The sequence below is a fragment of the Strigops habroptila genome, chromosome Z, assembly GCF_004027225.2.
Source record: "Strigops habroptila isolate Jane chromosome Z, bStrHab1.2.pri, whole genome shotgun sequence".
Taxonomy (NCBI): Eukaryota; Metazoa; Chordata; class Aves; order Psittaciformes; family Psittacidae; genus Strigops; species Strigops habroptila.
Genome location: NC_044302.2, coordinates 56,846,236 through 56,865,887, shown reverse-complemented (window position 1 = coordinate 56,865,887; position 19,652 = coordinate 56,846,236). Strand labels below are relative to the sequence as shown.

The following is a 19,652-nucleotide window of genomic DNA, read 5'->3' as shown; positions in this document are numbered from 1 at the left end:
CACTAGGTGTTATAAGAAGCAGCTGACACTGTTTCAAGGACACTATCTATAATATTTGAAAAGCTATGGACATCAGGGGGTGTCCCTGATGACTGCAAGAAGGTACATGTCACACCCATCTACAAGATGGGCCCAAAAGAGGACTCAGGAAACTATAAGTGCATTGCCCTTACTTCAATGCCTGAGAAAGTAATGGAACAAGTCCTCCTATATACTATTACAAACCAAATGAAGCAGGAATTGGGAAAAGCCAGTATAGGATGTCCAAAGGCAAGTAATGCCTGACTAACACGATCACCTTCCACAATATAACATCTTCTGTCAACATCGGGAGAGCAGTGGATGTCGTTTGCCTTGACTTCAGCAAAACATTTGACACTGTTTCCCACAGCCTTCTCCTGGACAAACTGGCAAGATACAGATTGGATGAGTGCTTTGTGACATGGGTAGGAACTTGGCTCACAGGCTGCTCTTGGAGGGTGATGATCAATGGTTTTTAATCAGGCTCAGAACTTGTCATGGTTGTGTACCCCAGGCATCGACAGCTAGTCCCATGCCTGTTAAACATTTTCACAAATGACCTAGATAATGGGATTGAAAGCACCCTCACCAAGTTTTTGGTGACATTAAACTGGGTGGGTAGGTGGACATAGCAGAAAGGAGAGGTATTTTACAGAGGGACATGAACAAGTTGTAAGATCAGGATGGGAAGAACAGTATGAAATTTAACAAAGACAAATGCAAAGTACTCCCCCTGGGACAACACAACCAAAGAGCCAAGTACCAGCTAGGATATGTGTGGCTGGGAAGCAGCTTTGCTGAAAAAGCTCTGGTGGTCCTGGTGCACAACAAACGGAACATGAGTCAGCAGTGCACCGCTGCAGCAACGAAGGCAAGTCAGATCCTGGGCTGCATCTTCAGGGGCATTATTAGCACAGATAGAATATGATCATCCTGATCTACTCAGTGCTTGTCATGATGCATCCAGAGTATAGTGTCCAGTTCTGGTCCCCACAATTCTGCAGACAGACTGCACAGGGACAAAATGAGAGCCACAAAGACGATCACAGGCTGGAGTGAATTCCCTATGAAGAAAGACTAAAGGAGTTAGGTTTTTTTTCCCTGCAGAATAGAAGGCTCAGGGTGGACCACAGTATTCCCGTACTCGAAGGGCATATGCAGAAAGGATTCAGGATCTCTTTTCACAAGGACCCACATGGAAAAGACAAGGAGCAAGAAGGTACAAACTGCATTGGGAGAGAATTAGTCTTGATATAAGAAACTTTCTTTTTTAGTGAGAACCATCAATCACTGGAACAACATCCCCAGGGACATGCTGGAGTTGCCACCACTAAAGATTTTTGGTATGCAATTGGACAGGGTGCTGGATAATCTTGTTTAGGCTCCGTTTCCCATGAAAGATTGGGCAAGATGATTTTTCAAGATCCTTTCCAACCTGGACTGTTCTCTGATTCTACGGATCCATGACTTTGTCCTGTTTTCTTTCCATTAGCAAGATGTTTTACTCTTCTTCTGTAAGTCAATTCCCTGCATTCCCCCCAAGAAAAAGAAAAAAAAAAAAGAAAAAATTCAATAAAAATCAGAAAACCTACAGTGAGAAGCTATAATAAGTCAGAAAAATCTCTGCATGCACAAGATCAACTGATCTCCTTAACCAGCCTATTTTTGACATGAGGCATTTTATCCTAGATATGAATATACTGCATAAATAAGACATAAGGCACAGGGCTCAGAGAGTTAGATTTCACTGCAGTCAGACCACTGTCTCATTCATAAATCATTAAGGAAAACAGGCTGTTCTTATTTGCCGGTCAGAGATATTGTAATTTTTGATAACTTGAGTAGTCTCCTGAATAACCCCAGAATACAAAGATATGAACACAAGGAGAAAAGTGAGGGAAGTATTTTTTAGTCAGAATAAGGATGGCAAAACAAGCATAGTGTTTTGAGATGAATACGCTGTCTTTATCAACAAGATAGCCCAGCTCCAGCAACAGACAGGAGGTAGGCTTTCGACAGGGGAGTAGTAAAGTTATTAGTGAAGGAAACATTTTCTATCAGAAAAGATTCTGTTCCTACTAATTTAATAATGGAGATATTACTTAGATGTTGTGATAATGTCGTATAAAGACCAGTAAAGTTAAGAGTGATACAGAAACAGCTCCCAGATAAAGCCCCACAGAAGGATATTACAACAAAGGAACACATGAACATTTTCAGTTGAGAACTTGCTAACAGAAATTTTAATGGTACATGAAGAGACGTGGGAATGACCAACAGCAGGCAGTAGCTCAACAGGGATTTTAAATCTCAGTTATTTGGAATTTGTGTACCAGAGATGGAACAGTGAAATATCTAAATTCCATCTTAGTTTCAAAGAAGCCATTTTCCATTGTACTTTCTTATTCTGATTTACTAAAGTATGACTAATGTACACATCTGTGTTGGTGAGTTTCTTCTATAATATAAAGTTTCTGCACATACCATGATAGTAGGGCTCCTACTCAACCTAGGAGTACTGTAGACAGCTTGAAAATCTGCCAAGACTCCTCTTCAGTAATTTGGTATACGCCCAGTCAATAACTGTTGTATCCACTTTAACTGCCCATTTATAAAACCTTATAATGAAAACAATGAAAAATAAATCTATGTTTCCTCATACTCATTTGAGTAACATGTTAGAATTCTAGTTCCAAATAACAGGAAGAATAAACTATTCTCATCTCAGAAGGACCCTCTTCAATCTTATAGCAATTGTAGTAAGCGGTCAAATCAGCACACAGAGATAGCTCACCTCATACTTGCCACTCAAATCTAAAAGATTGTTAAAGCAATGAGAAGAGAGACATTTTTCATTCCCCAGATAAAACCTTAACAGCAAAATATCTGTACAGACAGCTCAAGCCATGTCTCAACATGTTTCTTTAACAGAATAAATCATCATGTTTGCATTTGTTTCATATCCCAGTGCCTTCCCAGTGACATAAATGGGATATAAGTAGTCAATGAATTGTTATGCTAATTAAATACAGATTGATTACACTGATGCCTATATATAAATATAGTGTTTACTTTGGTTTTGAAAGAACTTCATTAGTACTGTTTAATTCAGAAAAAAATATTTTAACATTACAGCCTGTGTAAACGCTCCAAATGGCTGATACTTAGACCTTAATGTTGAACATTTTGCATAAAAATTCAGGGCCTAAAGAGATCCCTCTCTAATAGGGTTTGAAAGCAGTAACAAAAACCCCCATCAAACCAACTGAACAAATCCACAGAATCCAATGTTTTATTTGGAAGAAGAATTCACATTGGAATGATGAAACTTGGATTGGTTTTCCTTCTGGGAGATTTTACCAGACATATTTCAAGGTCAAGTCAAGAGGAAAGGAAGACAGAAAAGTTTAAACTCTGTGTCCCCTGTATCTGAAGGCACAAATTTATAAAGACAAGTATGTTAATCAAAAAAAGTCACCTGTCATCTGCATTCCTTTCCAGTCTTGCCAGCAGATGTTCCAAAGAAACAGTGCTGTGAGAGTTTCTCACAGGTGACCCAATCCTTGCGTGTTTACATGGTCATTTGAGGATGCATGCACATACATGAATAGATGGGAACACAATTTTTCATTATTTTTTTTTTCTGAGAGTATGCATAACATGGAATTATTCCCCTGAGAAATTAATTCTATCAAAATTAGATTTTAGGCTGCTTCCAGAAGCCCAGTACTTAGAGCACTGTGCTTGCTTTCACAAACGCTTTTATTCTTCATCCCCAATTGAGGTTCATAAATTTCACACAAGGATTTCAACTCCATACCTAAAAAGAAGAAATAATTTGGTGAAGCTAGAGGAGATTATCTGCCTTATTCCAGCAGCTCAGAGCAGCTGTACGATAAAGCAGACTACACAATGACCAAGAAAGTGACTTTGTATAAAGTATATTTCATGTTATTATGATCTAATAATCCACTGACAATATTAAAAATAAAACCCAAAACAGTAATGTCCCTATATACTTGATTCATCTGTTTCATTTGGTTATAATTTCATACATAATTAAAATGAAATAGAATTTAAAATTACATATGGGGCTGAAGCAGACATTCAATGAGCCTTTGTCAACATCAACAACTAGTTTTGATGTATTGAAATTTTTTAATGTTTCGGTAATGAAAATCTAATGGACAAAGTGGTCTTCAAGGTAAGCTTTTGAGTCCCACAGCCTAGGCAACAGCAATTAAATATCTACTCTATAAAACAGATCCAAGGCTGAACTATTCAACCATATGGCTGGATACAACAGTGAATCTGCTAGAGACTGCAGTGATTAGCACTGAAAATGCTGAAGATGAAAACAGCTGCCTGATCTCCTCTTTATTTTTTCTTCAAAAAAGATCAGTAGGGTGCAACAAATGTGCTTATAAGACAATATCCCAACATTTGCCAAGATACTGGTATTAGCTGCCTGGCTTTACAGCAGCAGGAGGCCAAAACCATTTTTTCTTCTGAAAACCAAGATTAGAACTTGTTATTACTACTACTACTATTATTATTATTGTTATTATTATTATTAGCATTAACATTAGCATTAGCATTAGCACTGCAACTGTTTCAGAGTAGAAAAATCTCAAAATCGTCCTGTGGCTGAATAATGGGTAAGGAGATTTCTCCAAACTTTGCCATCAGCATGGTAGGTCTTTACCTCCTCTTACAATGCGTGGCTGAGCTTGCTGGGTTGTATCAGAATAACAGATTGTGAGATATTGTTTGAATACCTAGAACAGTGTCATAGACATGCTCTGACCTTTCTTCCACTTTTGCAGCCTAATGTAGAGCCCCAGAAAGTCCCCACTGGATTTGGTTAGATTAATGACACAAAAAATGTCACATTGTCACATTTGCAGAAAGGACCAGATGCAGTACAATGACTCTCCATTAATCTCTATCATTTCACACAGTTTCATATGAGTTATTAGTGACTGTAAACTGTACTAGTAAGCAGTAAGGGATGGGCTTTCTCACTGGGTTAAATCTGTAGTTCTCTCTTCTGAGATGGTGTTATACAGAGATTATGAGTGACAGTCTGAGAGAGTTCAGCTCAGTCTTCTATGGCTGCCTGGGTCAAAATGTTGATTCAGTTATGAGAAAGCAAAGGAGTAAAATAGTAAAGGAGGAATAATACAATTGAGTGGTGACATTAGTCATGAAATGGAACAACTCTTGTTAGTTCAGCATAGTACAGTTATACAGAAATGACTCTTAATACATTTATTTTATCTCTGCACAGTCCATTTCAGGGTTTGTTTTTGATTTTGGTGGGGTTTTATTTTTGTTTGTTTTTTAGTTTTTGTGGGGTTTGGTGTTTTTGGGGTTTTTTTGTGGGTTTTTGGTGGTGATGGTGGTGGTTTTTTTGTTTTTGTTTTTGTTTTTTTGCTTTGGTTTGGTTTGGTTTGGTTTTTTATAACCAAAATCCATGTAACAATGTCAGGATGGTTTTTTAGCTTCTTCTGAGAGTAGGAATGATAAAAACACTCCTTGAAAACTCATCATGTCATGCTAAGAATAAACATTTGTCAAACAACACATTTCTTCATTTCTTTAACTTGTAGTTCAAAAGATGTTCTTATGGTATAAGAGCTATATGTTTAGATCCAAGCAGTAAGTGCAGCAGCCTGAGCACAGAGGAAAGAGATTTAGAGAAGGTAGATAGCAACAACAAAAATAATGAAGAAGGCCAATTGAAAAGGAATGCAGAAATCTCAAGTGGTTAAGGTTAGTTGTGATAATCCAAGTGAACACCTTGAAAAATGTTATGTATTATGTTTCATTTCTTCAAAATTAAAAAGCAAATTTCATCCTTAAACACTCATGCAAGTATTCAAATATGAAATAGCTGTGTTGACAATACAGTGATATGAAACAAACCACTGGTTGGGGCAGGGTGGAGAGGGAAAGAAGTCCTAGTCAAAATGCTCAGATACAGTAAACAATAATAAATTGTTGTTAGAAAAGGAAAAAGGGAAACAGGACTGCAGTTTGTGTTATTGGCCAGATTTGCTCTTCAGTTTAACACTCTAAATAACTGCTATTTAAAGACACAAAATAAACAAAAGACAACACTAAAACTGGGTCAAATATGTAAACACTTACAGAATTCATGTTCAGTAGAAGACCGGCTGAAAAGGTAGGTAATGTGCTTTTTATACGAAACCATCTGAAGACAAGTCTCAGCTTATGTCATGGGGATAATGACCATAGCGAACTAACAGTCTTAATTATGACCCAAAATTTATTTTTGTTCCAAGAACCTGATAAAACTTCAAAAGCAGAAAGTTGCTTTTAATCTTGCCCAAAACTATTTGGAGAAAAAGGGCATGTAGTATACATCTAGTCTAAGATATTTGAGATAATTCAAAACTGCGCCAAAACCAAGAGTGCATGCAAATATACAAACACTTTTTTTCACAGAAGAAGCAGAAATAATAATCAATTATTTAGTCATATGCCAAAGCTATAAATTAATGTTGGCATAGACCTAAGCTGTTTAGAAAGCCATTATTAGAGAGAAAACAGATCCTGATGGACAGTAGATTCAGCCTGATTGTTCACAGAAGTCACTCAGTTACAGCATGTCCTATTGCTTAAATTAGCCATTGTGGCAAATCATCTTCTGATGTTTGCTTAACAAAAGCACCTTTACTCTTCAGAGTGTCTAAACCACAAGGTAACAAAGGTTAACATAAGAGATGCTACCTTTCCCTGAATTACAGTAGAGCTGTGCCAGTTATCTGGCTCCTCCTGCGAATGGCAAGCGAACAGCAATAGGTGCTGTCTGAAACCAATTCATTTACTCTCTCCTTACAAAATCAATGCAACTGACACAAAAAAGGGAAGCGTAACTTACACTAAAACTGGTAGCTGACTGGGTGCTTTTCCTGAGAAAGGATAGGAAGAGGAGGAAAATAAAGTCATGAATATTTCAATTTGTGACCTTAAACATTACTCCTGCTCATAACTTGCAGTTAGGATCTAGGCCTTATGCAAAAGCAAACTACTCTGCTGTCGTGTAAACACTGAAAATAATTTAATCGCAGGTGACTAATATCTATTGAAATATTACAAATGTATTCCCTTTGGCTAACCAGTTTATATCCAGTCAGTGGCAGAAGCTGGATTCCCTGGTTTACAGTACTAATATTTATATCTTGCTCACCATGAAGAGTCTTTTTTTGTTGGTTTTCCAGACTTAAAGGACACAACACAGAATATCAACTGATTATGTCATCCAATGAAGTAGAAACTACTATCATCACTGAAATAGAGTAGGTAGATTTGTTGCCCTAACACCGGACACGAAGTAAAGACATAAACCAGGCAAAGACCATATCAGCCAGGACCATGCAGCTTCACTTTGGAATCATAAATTAGTAGCTCATCTCTTCAAGGAAAACACTTGCTTCCTGAAAAATGGAACAAATGCTTCAAGTCCTGGAGGCCACTGGGTAGTACTTTCTGGTGATTTTGAATGAACTAAGAACAGTATCTAACAATAATAAAAATTTTCCTTATGTCATGTCATTTATATCTGACGTTCAATCTTGCTTAGTCAGTACTCATTTAATAATATTTTGATTCTAATGAAGTGCTTCAACACCATCTGCAATGAATGATTCTGATTTCAGTTAAAAGTAGATCCTCTTGCTTGCAGAGGGAAACAAAGCACTATATCATACCCCACATTTAAATCTCCCTTATAGTTCTTAGACACTTTTTCTTTGAGCAGACTACCATGAAATTCCTGACACTTACTGTTAAGAAGGAGGCCTGAACCAGAATAAGTAAGATTGTGCCATTGTGCTTTATTTTCTTAATGCATAAAATAAAGGTGACATTCCCTGTCCCTTCTTTCCTTTTTATTAAATAAAATCCTTCAGTTCTTATCCTGCATAGCCTTATTTAATTAGACACTTGCACATCTTACTAAGTTTTGCTTTACTTCAAGATAGAATAAACAGACTCTAAAAACAGCAGAAATCTTTTTGGTCACTAGTCAAGTGAAAAAAAAAAAAAAAAAAGGAAAAACCAAACCAGTTTAATTTCTTCATCTCTTCAGAGAAATTAACTATCTTTTTTTCATTCATGTTCCTGCAGAATTTTAGTAATCTAAGAACAGTTCTCATGTAAGTCTTCAGTTCCTATTCCATTCTGCCATCTTAGTCCAAGAACTTAAATCAAGCAGAAATTTACCAGTTTGCAGAGATAGCATTCTCATATTTGGAGGCATGGGGGGCTGGAGAAGGAGAGGGAAACTAAACCTATAGGAAATTCTGGAAAAAAATGAATGTCTTGAATGTTTTCAGATAAAGCCAGAAACTAAGCAGTTTGTGTGGAAATTATCTTTACAACTGACAAACTTTAACATAATTTCCCTTTTATAATGATAGAAGCATCAGGTTGTAAGAGGATATTTAGTCACAATTTTATCTCCTGACAATCTTCAGAATTTCCAACAACTACAGAAAACTTTAGGTTTTAAGGGTTTTTTCAAATGTACTTGTAACATGTTTATTATCATAAAATCATAGAATAGCTAGAGTTGGAAAGGACTTTAAGATAATTTAGTTCTAACCTCCCTGCCATGGACAGGGGACGCCTCACACAAGACCATGTCACCCAAGGCTCTGTCCAACCTGGCCTTGAACGTTGTCAGGGATGGAGCATTTACCACTTCTTTGTGCATCCTGTTCCACTGCTTGCCACCCCCACAGTAAAGAACTTCTTCCTTACACCTAACCTAAACTTCCCCTGTTTAAGTTTAAACCCATTACCCCTTGTCCCATCGCAACAATCCCTGATGAAGAGTCCCTCTCCAGTATCCTTGTAGACCCTCCTCAGATATTATTATTCTGTGTCTATTGCCTCCTAATTGAAAGAATGAATGCTGAAATCACTAAAAAAATTCTATCATATATTTTTGGTAGAAGACAGAGGTGATGAGTACATATCTTTTTAGTTGGTTCAAAAAAACCCTTTTATTTCCAGCAAAAATTAATGTAGAATCTACATGTGGAATCATATTAATCTTTAGTACAACATAATTGTAAAATTGTGTTGACGCAAGGGAATAGCAGGCAAGTTAGCTCCAAATCCACTTTTTTACACAAAATGGAAGAAACAAATAAAAAGGAACCTATGCCTACAACGATCAATCAGCTAGTTTATTACTTCTTGGCATGCTGGATTTTTGTTTGTTTGTTTAAAGTTAGCTCTATTTGTAACAGTTGTCATGGATGAATATAGAGAGTTTAAAAAAATTGTTCATATACTGTGGAAGAGAAAGTTTTATCTGGATTACAAGAAATCTCCAAGCAAATATATGGCTGGTTTACTTACAAGCAGTCTCAGAGACAATATGCAGAGTTTAGTGTGTAGTCTACAAATTTAATCCCAGAGAGTGAGATAAATCTCAAAAAGCTGACTGGTCAGAGACCTGTGTCATCTGCAAATAAATTCCTATGGTTCTTCAGGAATTCATCTGAACATATTATTGGCTTTACTGCAACTTTAATGCCATTTTTATTGTGATTCTGTAAGATATCCTCATTTAAAAACAATTTCTGTCGTACAGAAGCCTCTGCAAGAAAGAATTTTTTTACTGAACCTCTTCTTCTCAGAATAGTGAAAGGACAAGAAATACCTCTTCATCATCACTTAAAATTAAGGTAGCAAGTTGGCCACTTCAGCTTACTCAGGTTCTACTCCAAAGACAGTGACAGGAATTTTAGAGTCTAATGGACTTATTTTCTCTCCTCTCTCCATGTTCACCAAGGTGATTTTATATATATGTATATATATGACCATGGAAAGACATAAACAAATCCTATAGAGCTCCTAACCTTAAGTATGCCATTAACTCATAAACAAATTAGTATTTCTAACCACAGGAGGCTATGTTTCCCTCCGATCTTTTTTAGAGTTCAAAAATATTTTCTTTAATGGTAGGAGACATACCGACAGATCTTAAATTTCTTACCTGTTTTAGAATGTCTCTTCATTTTAAGAATTGGAAAGAGAAAGAGAGGGATGCAAATTCAGTGCTGCTTGGAGCTATCTCTTTCACATGTGCTAAAATATGACTAAAAGAGCATGGCTAAGAATCTTCCTGTATTGACCTAGCAAACACAGCTAATGCATCTCGAATGGATCAGAAAGAGAGGAACTTATCAGGACTAAGTTTATAGTTAAAATAATGTGTGTGATGCATTCAAAGTAAAGAAAACCTGCAACAGATTACACTCAGATATTTTAGGAAATCACTTATTTAGTTTATTTTCCCTGAGCTCTTTGCATGCCTCAATAATAGCTTATAACATTTACATGGTTTTTTACATCCTCTTTAAAAATTATTTGAAGCATCACATCATTCTTAAACTATTACATGAACTAAAATGTTCCTGAAACTTATTATCTTGAAATTAGTTCTTAAATTTATTGAAATGCTCTGCAGCACAACAGCCTCTGTTCTATACTGCATGATCGTTCTCCTTCAGTACAGTAGATCCCACTGTACTATGTTTTGCAGTGTAAACATAATGAAGTATAGCATACAGTAGCTTCAGGCCTGTATTCTGTATATCCAGCAGTGCTTCTAAACTCCAGGCACAGGATCAGCTAAAGTCAACTATATGCTTGTATATATATATTTGTATGACTATAAGCATATTTCTATCCATTTCACTTGCAACCAAATTTCAGCTGAAGCGAAGCTGATTTCAAAAACTTAGAATCAAGAAAATAGGAGACCTGCATGTCCTCGGTTTAATTCATTTACCAAGCATCATACATAAAATCAATACCAGAAATACGCATAGCTGAGATTCATATCACTAGAGCAATTCTCTTCCTGTGACAACTTCAAGTGTGTATCGGTAGCAATGTAAAGTCTTCTCTGCCAGTAGGTACCTTGAAAACATCCCTTCCATACCTTTATCTTTATTATGAGACTGTTAGAACATTAAGCTTTTTTTTTTTTTCTTTGACAAAACAGAGACTGTACAGACTTGTCCCTGTAGAAATGGGAGATAACATTATTCTTGTTTTATTATAAAGAGGAAAAATAAACTGCTCCTTTAATTCCAGATTATCAGAGCACTGTGAGATGCTAGGAGAAGAGAAATAACTTAACGTAGCTCACTAGTCTTTTATTAGAAGGAAAAAACAGTGGGTTTGAAGGCCGCGGTTTTGACATATCAGTTTAAAAAGTCAGCGTGGCTTCTTTCACTAATGAAGGTAAGTTAGGTCGGAAAGGACAAGAAATCTTATGAAGTTTACATGGACATACATCAATTTTCTTTGTCTTTGTATTGACTAATACTAACCATACATTAAAAATACATATAGAAATAAATTTGCAGGACACTCAGGCATCTTCTTCCAGACAGCAGCATGTTATTCCGCACAGAATCTGTCAAAGAAAGTGCAAAAAGCATGAAAATTAGCTGTATGTATTTAATAGTGAAATACATAAATTTTTATGAAACATATGCTTTCTATCAACACGGACTTCAGAGTACTTAGGCAACTTGCAATTTTAAATTATGCTATACAGTCATTAATACCTGGGCAATCACTATTAGTTTACACATAAACTTTTCTATTCTTTCTCTAACTTTCAACTTCCACGCTTCCAGCAGCAGAAACTAAATAACCAGCACTGAAAACAAATATCCTATCCCTGAACTGACACAACTGCCTCAGTATTTTCTTTCTTATCTACTAAAAGTATCATGCAGGGAATTTAAACCTGTGGCTAATGAGTTATTCTTCTTTTAGATGACATAGAGTTTAGTTCATATTTATGCTAATCCTCTGGCTAATTACATCTCTTACCAAATAAAACATCTATCATTAGACTGTAAAGGCATCCAAACTCTTAAAATTGTATACACCATTAAAAATGCAGGTTTTGTTACAGTCCCGTCATTTTGCTTGCTTTCAATTGAAGGTTAAATGGGATACGTGGCTGTAATCGGGAAAATCAAATAAATTTAAGAAAAAATATCTTACAACATATCAATAAACTGCTAAAATTGCAACACATATGTACGAAAGCACTACATACACATATATTCTCCTAATGAACTTCTGCTGTGCATTTTCATAACTTCATTTTCAATGATCATTATTCAATGGTCCTAGAACAAGAATAAATTATAATATGCTGAGGTTCTCATGAAGGAACATCGGAAAATATTATCTGTCAGAAAAGCATAGTCTAAAAGGCTGTTAAAGGAAAACAGGTATCTTGTCTTGGAACAGCAACCAGGTGTAGTGCAGCCACTTAATTTAACCACTGCCATGACTGGCAATATGGGTGGAGCTGACAATAGATGGTATATGCAAGTCTGCAATGAAAATCGCAAATATCTTTACTTCAGAATCTGAGATGTGGGATTTGGTGCAATATTCTGTACGGCTACATATCTACATATCATCTTGTGATCATATTTTTATCACGACAGAGACTACCACCATCATCTGATCTAATGCCCTCCTATTGAGGTTCAATTGTGACGTGGGTGCAAAGACTTCAATACTACAGCTACAAAGAAATCTGAAAGTGTCCCATTCAACCACTTCCGCTGCAATAGTCTGTTTAATTTTACTCTCTTTAGTTGCTTATTTTTGATTATGAACATGAAAAGTTACACAATAATTGAAACAGGAAAAAATGTAAACCATTATCAAAACAAGGCAACCCACTGTGTGCATCTTATTTTTGAATGCCAACTAATTGTAGGTTTTGTCTTTTATTTCAGGATGAAAATGCATATGATCCATTTTAGTTTCTAAAAATTGCATCAGTGTAATTTTTCTATTTTTCACATTGAACATTTTTTGAAGATACATCCAAGGTTTATAAGATCAGTATTACTGACATGCATTTTCTTCCATTCAAATTCAAACTTGAATTTGAATTTCAAACATCAGTAGCAACATTCAGGTACAGTGGGTATCAAATAGCACACAGCTGCCAAATTACCAGCACTACCTAACTTACTTGGCATATTTTTACATAAAAATGAAAGCAACGAAAAGTCTACCCTCATTTTTTAAATGGGCTCTGAAGACAGAAATCCTTTTTTAATTTCATTAAATGTTGTTTTCTCTTTTTTTTGTCAAGCATCTTTTCAAATTAAGTAGACAACATAGCGACAATTTTCTCAAAGATTGCTTTCACAGTTGAAGAAGTTTTAAGACTGATACAATAATTGATAATACAATCATTACTATTTTTGTCAGTATGATTCTATCCATTTAAATTACACCAGCTTAGAACTGAAGTAGCAAATTACGCCTTCTGAAAACTACAGAATAAACTGAAAGACATATCAGTTCCTGTATTATATGGAACTCTTTTCTTATCTCTGCTTTCACATATACTTTAATGACTGATAGTTTTGAATAACCTCAGCTGTCACATCTGTCAGCAAGAGGTTCAAGATCTAAGGCAAGAGATCTCGACTCATACATTCTTTTTTCTTTTTTAAGTGACGAACTGTCTTTTGATAAGGAAATCTATAGCTTCATTGTTTTCTCTGTTTCCCTCAAGCACCACTCCCAACCTGCATGTTGTTAAGAAGGAATTATTTGGAAGATTTGGAGCTGTTTTGCTTTTTTTTCCCTTAGGACAATTCCTGTCAAGAATTTCTAGTTAGATATTATTGAATGTATCAAGCACTATGGATCTTGTACTGCATGAAGAATTGTTGCCAGGGTATTTTATCATTAGTTACAAATGTCAAAACTATCTGTTCCTATATAGACATGCCTAATTTTCTCATTCACAGCATAAGCCTCCATAACTTACTTATCAGTGACAAATGTAAACGTGAAAAGTTTGTATTCATCTTGAAATGTCCTAAGACATTCCTGGTTAAGCATACACATTTCACACAAAAGGAATTAGAACTACATGTGACATTTACTTACCTGGAAACAAGACTCATGAATACTTCAGGCAACCTAATAATTGCTTATTTAAATTAAATTTTGAAGAAAAATAAAGATCTAAGTTACACGTCTCAACTTGAATTACTTGAGAAATTAAATCTTGCACAATATATATCATAATATTAATGTTCAGTTTTCTTTCTAATTGGGTTTCTTTTCTTTTTCTGTGTTAGTCATAACAACGGAAGACAAGCATGTTTTCAGTGTAATTGGAAAATAAATCCCAACTAACATACCAAATAGAAATTCGGCAAACTGCAGCAAATTTTATTGCCAACACCTTTATTTCATTTCCTTCAGAAAAGTGTAGAACGTTAATCATGGAAATTACAAGATGTGATGAAAAAAAATTAGGGAATTCCTTGACACCTGCAGAAAGGCCTTTTTTGCTTTTTTATTTTGGTTCTTTGGGCAGTATTATGGATAGTATTTAAAAAGCAACTGCAAAAATAGTAACAACCTACAGATGTAAGAAAATCATAATGGATTCCTGTTTAACATTCTCGTCCACATTTTGTTTATGTGAAATAAGCATACTTAGAAGTAAGTACATATGCTTCACAGGCAATTACCAGCTGTGTAAGATGAGCTAACTAACCAGCTGTGTAAGGTAACCTTCAGAAGGTTAATCTGTGATTTACCAAGAAGTTAGTTTTCGCGTGGTTTCCCATCACAGAAGACATCTCAGGACCTGTCTCAGGAGACTTCCTCTGTGGAAAGTGGAACTGTGTGTCTCTACCAGCTGGCTAATAAGCCTGGGGTTCTTGGGGTGGGGGAACACACACAACACACAACAGATTCAGTTTCAAAGACACTCTTTCTGCCTGCTTCTATATACAAAAATACCTGTTCAATCAAAACAACAGAACAAATCCTGCTGTCTCCAAGACTTGTCATTGAGTTCTACTAGTAAGAACTAGTAGACGTAAGAATTAATGAGAATTAATGCAGATTTCATTTTCAGAGCTGCAGACTACAAAGTAACATCAAGACAGCAGCACAGATGGAACTTCCACCTCCAAAGCGGTGCTCTCCCACTTCAGAGCCTGAATTTCCCAGCTGAGGATTAGAACAAACCTTATTGGGTTCCAACGAAGGGATTTTGAGGGGAATGCATCTGTGACAAAGACATTGGTGGTACCATACCTGCTATTTACAGACATGTCAGTGAATTCCTGATGACAACCAATTACTTGGTTTTGCCTTGACAAGAAGGCACTGCAGTGCCCTGCTTACGCAATAAACTTTAGAACAGGAATAAAGAGGACATCATGTCCTTTATTTTTTTTCCTGGTGTATTTTTTCTGCATCTGTACATTTTTTTGGCTGTACAGGCCTTCTTAGACTCTGACAGATAGGTACAACAGTGGCAAAAATTCTGATTTCGAGGGGTTATAGACTAGCTAACACATCTGTTACTGGTACTCTATGGAAAGCAGAAGCTATCACAAGATATAAAGTCACATTCTTCGTAAAGCCCAGGGTTTGGTTTGGTTTTTGGTTTTTCTTATAGTAAAATTTTTCTATGCAAACAGCTGAGGAAAGCTCCAGGTGGATTACAACTCACTTCTCTTACCTTACACCGGGCTTCCCTCTCATTCTTCCTGCCTAATTTTGACTACACTGGAATGTGGGTAGTTTCTTCATATGCTCTGTATAAAGACTCAGGACTGAAGATGAGATGCCGGCAGTTGCAGTAGGTGCCACAAGGAGTTCATAAACAGTGTCAAATTTGCATCTCCCATTTGTGGCAAGTGCCAGACCTAGTTTTATATGTTACGCATTCAGCTATATCTGTGCAGTAAGTCTGATCCATCCAGAAAAAATACAGTTTACTCCTCAAAGACAAAACTTCTCTACAGGTGAAACAGTAAAATTTTATGCTTCTTAAACTTTTCAGGTCCCCTCTACATGTTCTGTAAGGATGGTTGTCCATGCAGAGTGAACAAGCTCAAGTGTTTATTAGACTGTTTAGAGCCCCTGCGATCTGAAGCTATGGCCTGAGCATCTGAAATCTTGGGCAAAATCCACTGCCTTAAAAGAAGTCAGGTCTGAAGAAAACAGAGATGTGGTAACCCCCTGATTGATGAAGAAAATGAAAAATAAATCTTGAAAGAAAAATAAACCTTGGCTAGGTCTATTTTCAGAGTTCAAACACCTACATTTTGATTAAATCTGAGATTCAGTCAAACAGAATAAATAGAGGCTTTGCATTTCTGCAGCATCCACCAACTCTTTTTAGCACATGGGGAAATTGATAGGCAAAGGCCAGTGTTTTAGATAAATCTCCTGGGTGTCTGAAATGTTGAGTATTCACTGACAAAAACCTGTTCCCCACAGAAAATTTTAGATTACATAAATTTGGGGCAAAGCTGGGAATAAACATCTGTCTCCCAAGCCAATCGCTAACTACAACTTGATCTTCCTTCTGGGAGGCTTAAAGCTACATCATAATGACACTTCTGTTTTCCTATTCACACTACTGTAGCTGTTCCTGGGGACCCCAATCTAAAATCCAGGCTAAAACTCGTATATTTTGCTAAGTATCAACTTCTTAACTGTCTTTACGAAGTCAGTGTACAGTTCTCTTTTACTTTTGATTTACTAATAAATTTCTCTCACTATTCTGCCTGGCTCCTCTTAAAGAGATTGTTTAAACCCAGTTTTAACCTGTGAGCATTTCCAAAATAAGTGGAGAGGTACTTCTTCAACAGAGGTCCTGTCAAAAATGTGACGGCACCCACAGCCCTGACGAGGCACTGATCAGGCCCAAGTTTCAGTGCAACAAGGAGAAAATGGTACAATATACTGTTAAAGAAATATTTGCAGTAGGGCTTGGGGGCTGGAGATGACAAATTTTGTAAAATTTTGGCCAAGGATGAGTTAAGCTGAGAAAGTTCCCAGGGTTCAGCTTCTGATCAAAAATTGTTGGGCAGAGCTGAGGAGATTAGAGATTGCTCAGACACATTGAAGTGAAAGGAAATTTCCAAATTACTAAAGTACAATTTGAACACCAGTGTCTGAGAACATATGTGTTAATTGTTTTAAACACAGTTGTGAGGTCTGACTTAGGTAATACAATATTATGAGGGATAAATATTTTCAGAAATGCACAACAACATGAACATCCAGGCCCTACTGTTGAAGGAGAGCTAGTCAACTGCATTGACACTTTAATTTCGTCCTTACTGTGCTGATGAGTAAGTCATCAAATTGAGAAGTTCAACATAATGATTTGACAACCAGTTAAAAAAAAAACATTTGGCTTCAGGCAGTATTAAGAGTTCTATACGTATGCAGCATCCTTGAAGCATACACTAACATCAGAATGAACTGCTTGATTACACTTTCTGTACACAGATTTAATGTTCTTGCAGCATTATTCTAATGTGGTTTTACCTGCATAGATCAGAGTGTTTGTTTCATTTTGTTTATCTGGTAAAGAAATTCCAGTGACAGAGAGACGACCTAGAAGGTAAAGAAAGATGTGAAACTGTTCAGCTGTGAGACAGAAAAAAAACAAAAAACCCCACCCACAACAAAAAACCCACTTGTCACTGAAATTCTCACACTTGTTTTACCCTTTTATTTAATGATAGTGAGGAAAAATCCGTTAAGCAAACAACAAAGATGTGTAAATATTTCTGAAGAGCTCAGTTCCTGCTAGAAAGCGTTCCAAACCAAAGATGTATGTCAGCTGTTAAATTTCCTCCTGAAAATCAGTGTACTAATCCAGCTCAAGCAATGTGCCATGTGAGCTTCAGCACAATGCCATGTCAGGATTCCAGGTAGCTCTCAAGTTCATTCAGGGGTCTGAATAGACTATAATTTGGCCAGAATTCCTAATGAAACTATACTTACGGTTGCTCTGACAATAAATCAATCTAGGAGAATGGGGGTGGGGTGGGGTGTCTGGCATTAAGGACATAGCTCAAGGAAATAACGTTGTCCAAATAACGTTCGTTTAAATACACATGTGTGTGTGTTAATTTCCCAGTTGCCTTCACTTCCTTCTTTTCGTCATCATATCACAAGTAGTGAGTAGTTTCAGAAACTGTTCTTTTACTAGGCTTAGGCAAAGAAACTAAACCAGGTTTTTTGTTATTCTGAAAGTCTCTATATTTTATTTGTATAACCTGTTTTTTTATTAGTATGTTAATAAAGATTTTTGAAAAAAACACAGAACAGTCCCACTCATTCTGTTCCCAACGATCAATTAATTTATGAATATTTTAAGAGAGTAACACAGATGCCAACATTAAAAACTGAGGTAATTTTGATAACTATGAGTTTACTTCATTTGGACACTTAGCAAAACACTCGGTAACAGATCATTTTTCCAACTTCACAATAAGAGGTACAAACCAAAAATGATTATCACTATCTTACACGCATTTTTTTTCCTTATATCTAATCTAAATCTACTCTTTTTCAGTTTAAAACCATTACCTCTTGTATTATGACTTTTCACGTGAGAGTGCAAATGCAGTCACCCACTACCAAAAATTATGCAGTTGACTTTTCTGCATTTAGGGAAGTAACAGGGGTCAGCACACCTGAGTACAGTGGATGAAACTCCACCTTGGAAAACCACCTGCTTGATCATGGTGTCTTCCTGTCAGGGTCCAACTGGAGAAAAGCCAGTGCCGGACCCTGTTTCAGTTCATGATCCCAAGAGTGAAATTAAGATGCAAATGAGGTCAAGTACTGTAATCGATTAGTACATTTATTACAAAAAGACAATTATTATAAAAAAGGGAATTTATTGTAATAAAGGGGATAGCGATAGTACAGATTAGAAAAAGGGTAGAAAATGAAGCAAGGATTTGGGGTGCAGAGAGAGAGATAGTCACCACTGTGGATGCAGTGGTGTCCCAGGGACCTGTTGTCATCGTCGTCGGTGGTGGGAGTTCTGCAGGGTTCATAGTCGTATCGGAGAAGAGTGTCCCCCAAGAGTCCGTAATAGCCATCCAAGGCGGGTGTCCTCATGGAGGTGTCCTTCTGGAGTCGTCCCCTTGAAGGTACCTATTTTGACAATGTCTTACTCCCCCTTTTATAATGAGTTGAGGGGGAGTACCTATGTTCTTCATGTCACGTATTACACATTCCTGGTGGACCAGTTTCGATGATCTTGCAGTCATCTTTTCAACTACACGTCTGCAGCAATTCCTGGGATAATGGACAGTAATACCTCATACCAATCCTCAAGGTAATGGATGGAAGAGTCTCAGCTCTTTCCCACTCCTCCCTCAGGCAGTGGATGGTGGAGTCCCAGTTCAGTTCCTCACTGCCTTCTGCCAGGCAATGGATGGAAGAGTCTTAACTCCTCACACCCAACTCTGAGACAATGGTCGGTGGAGTCCCAGTTCAATTCCTCACACCAATCCTTGAGGTAATGGATGAAAGAGTTTTATCTCAGCTGTTTCCCACTCCTTCCTCAAGCAGTGGATGGTGGAACCCCAGTTCAGCTCCTCACGCCCATCTCTCAGAAAATGGATATTGGAGTCTTATCTCAACTCCTCCCACTCATGTCTGAGACAAAAGATAGGTGGAATTCCATCTCAGCTTTTCATACCAATCTTTGGGACAATGGACAGTGGAGTCTGATTTCAGAT

General features: G+C 36.8%; 1 non-coding gene across 1 annotated transcript; it reads right to left on the bottom strand.

The window, feature by feature from the left end:
- Positions 1-18,507: 18,507 nt before the first annotated feature.
- LOC115601420 lies at positions 18,508-18,664 on the bottom strand. The gene has a single exon (XR_003989341.1). It is a non-coding gene; the product is annotated as a U1 spliceosomal RNA (small nuclear RNA).
- Positions 18,665-19,652: the final 988 nt, after the last annotated feature.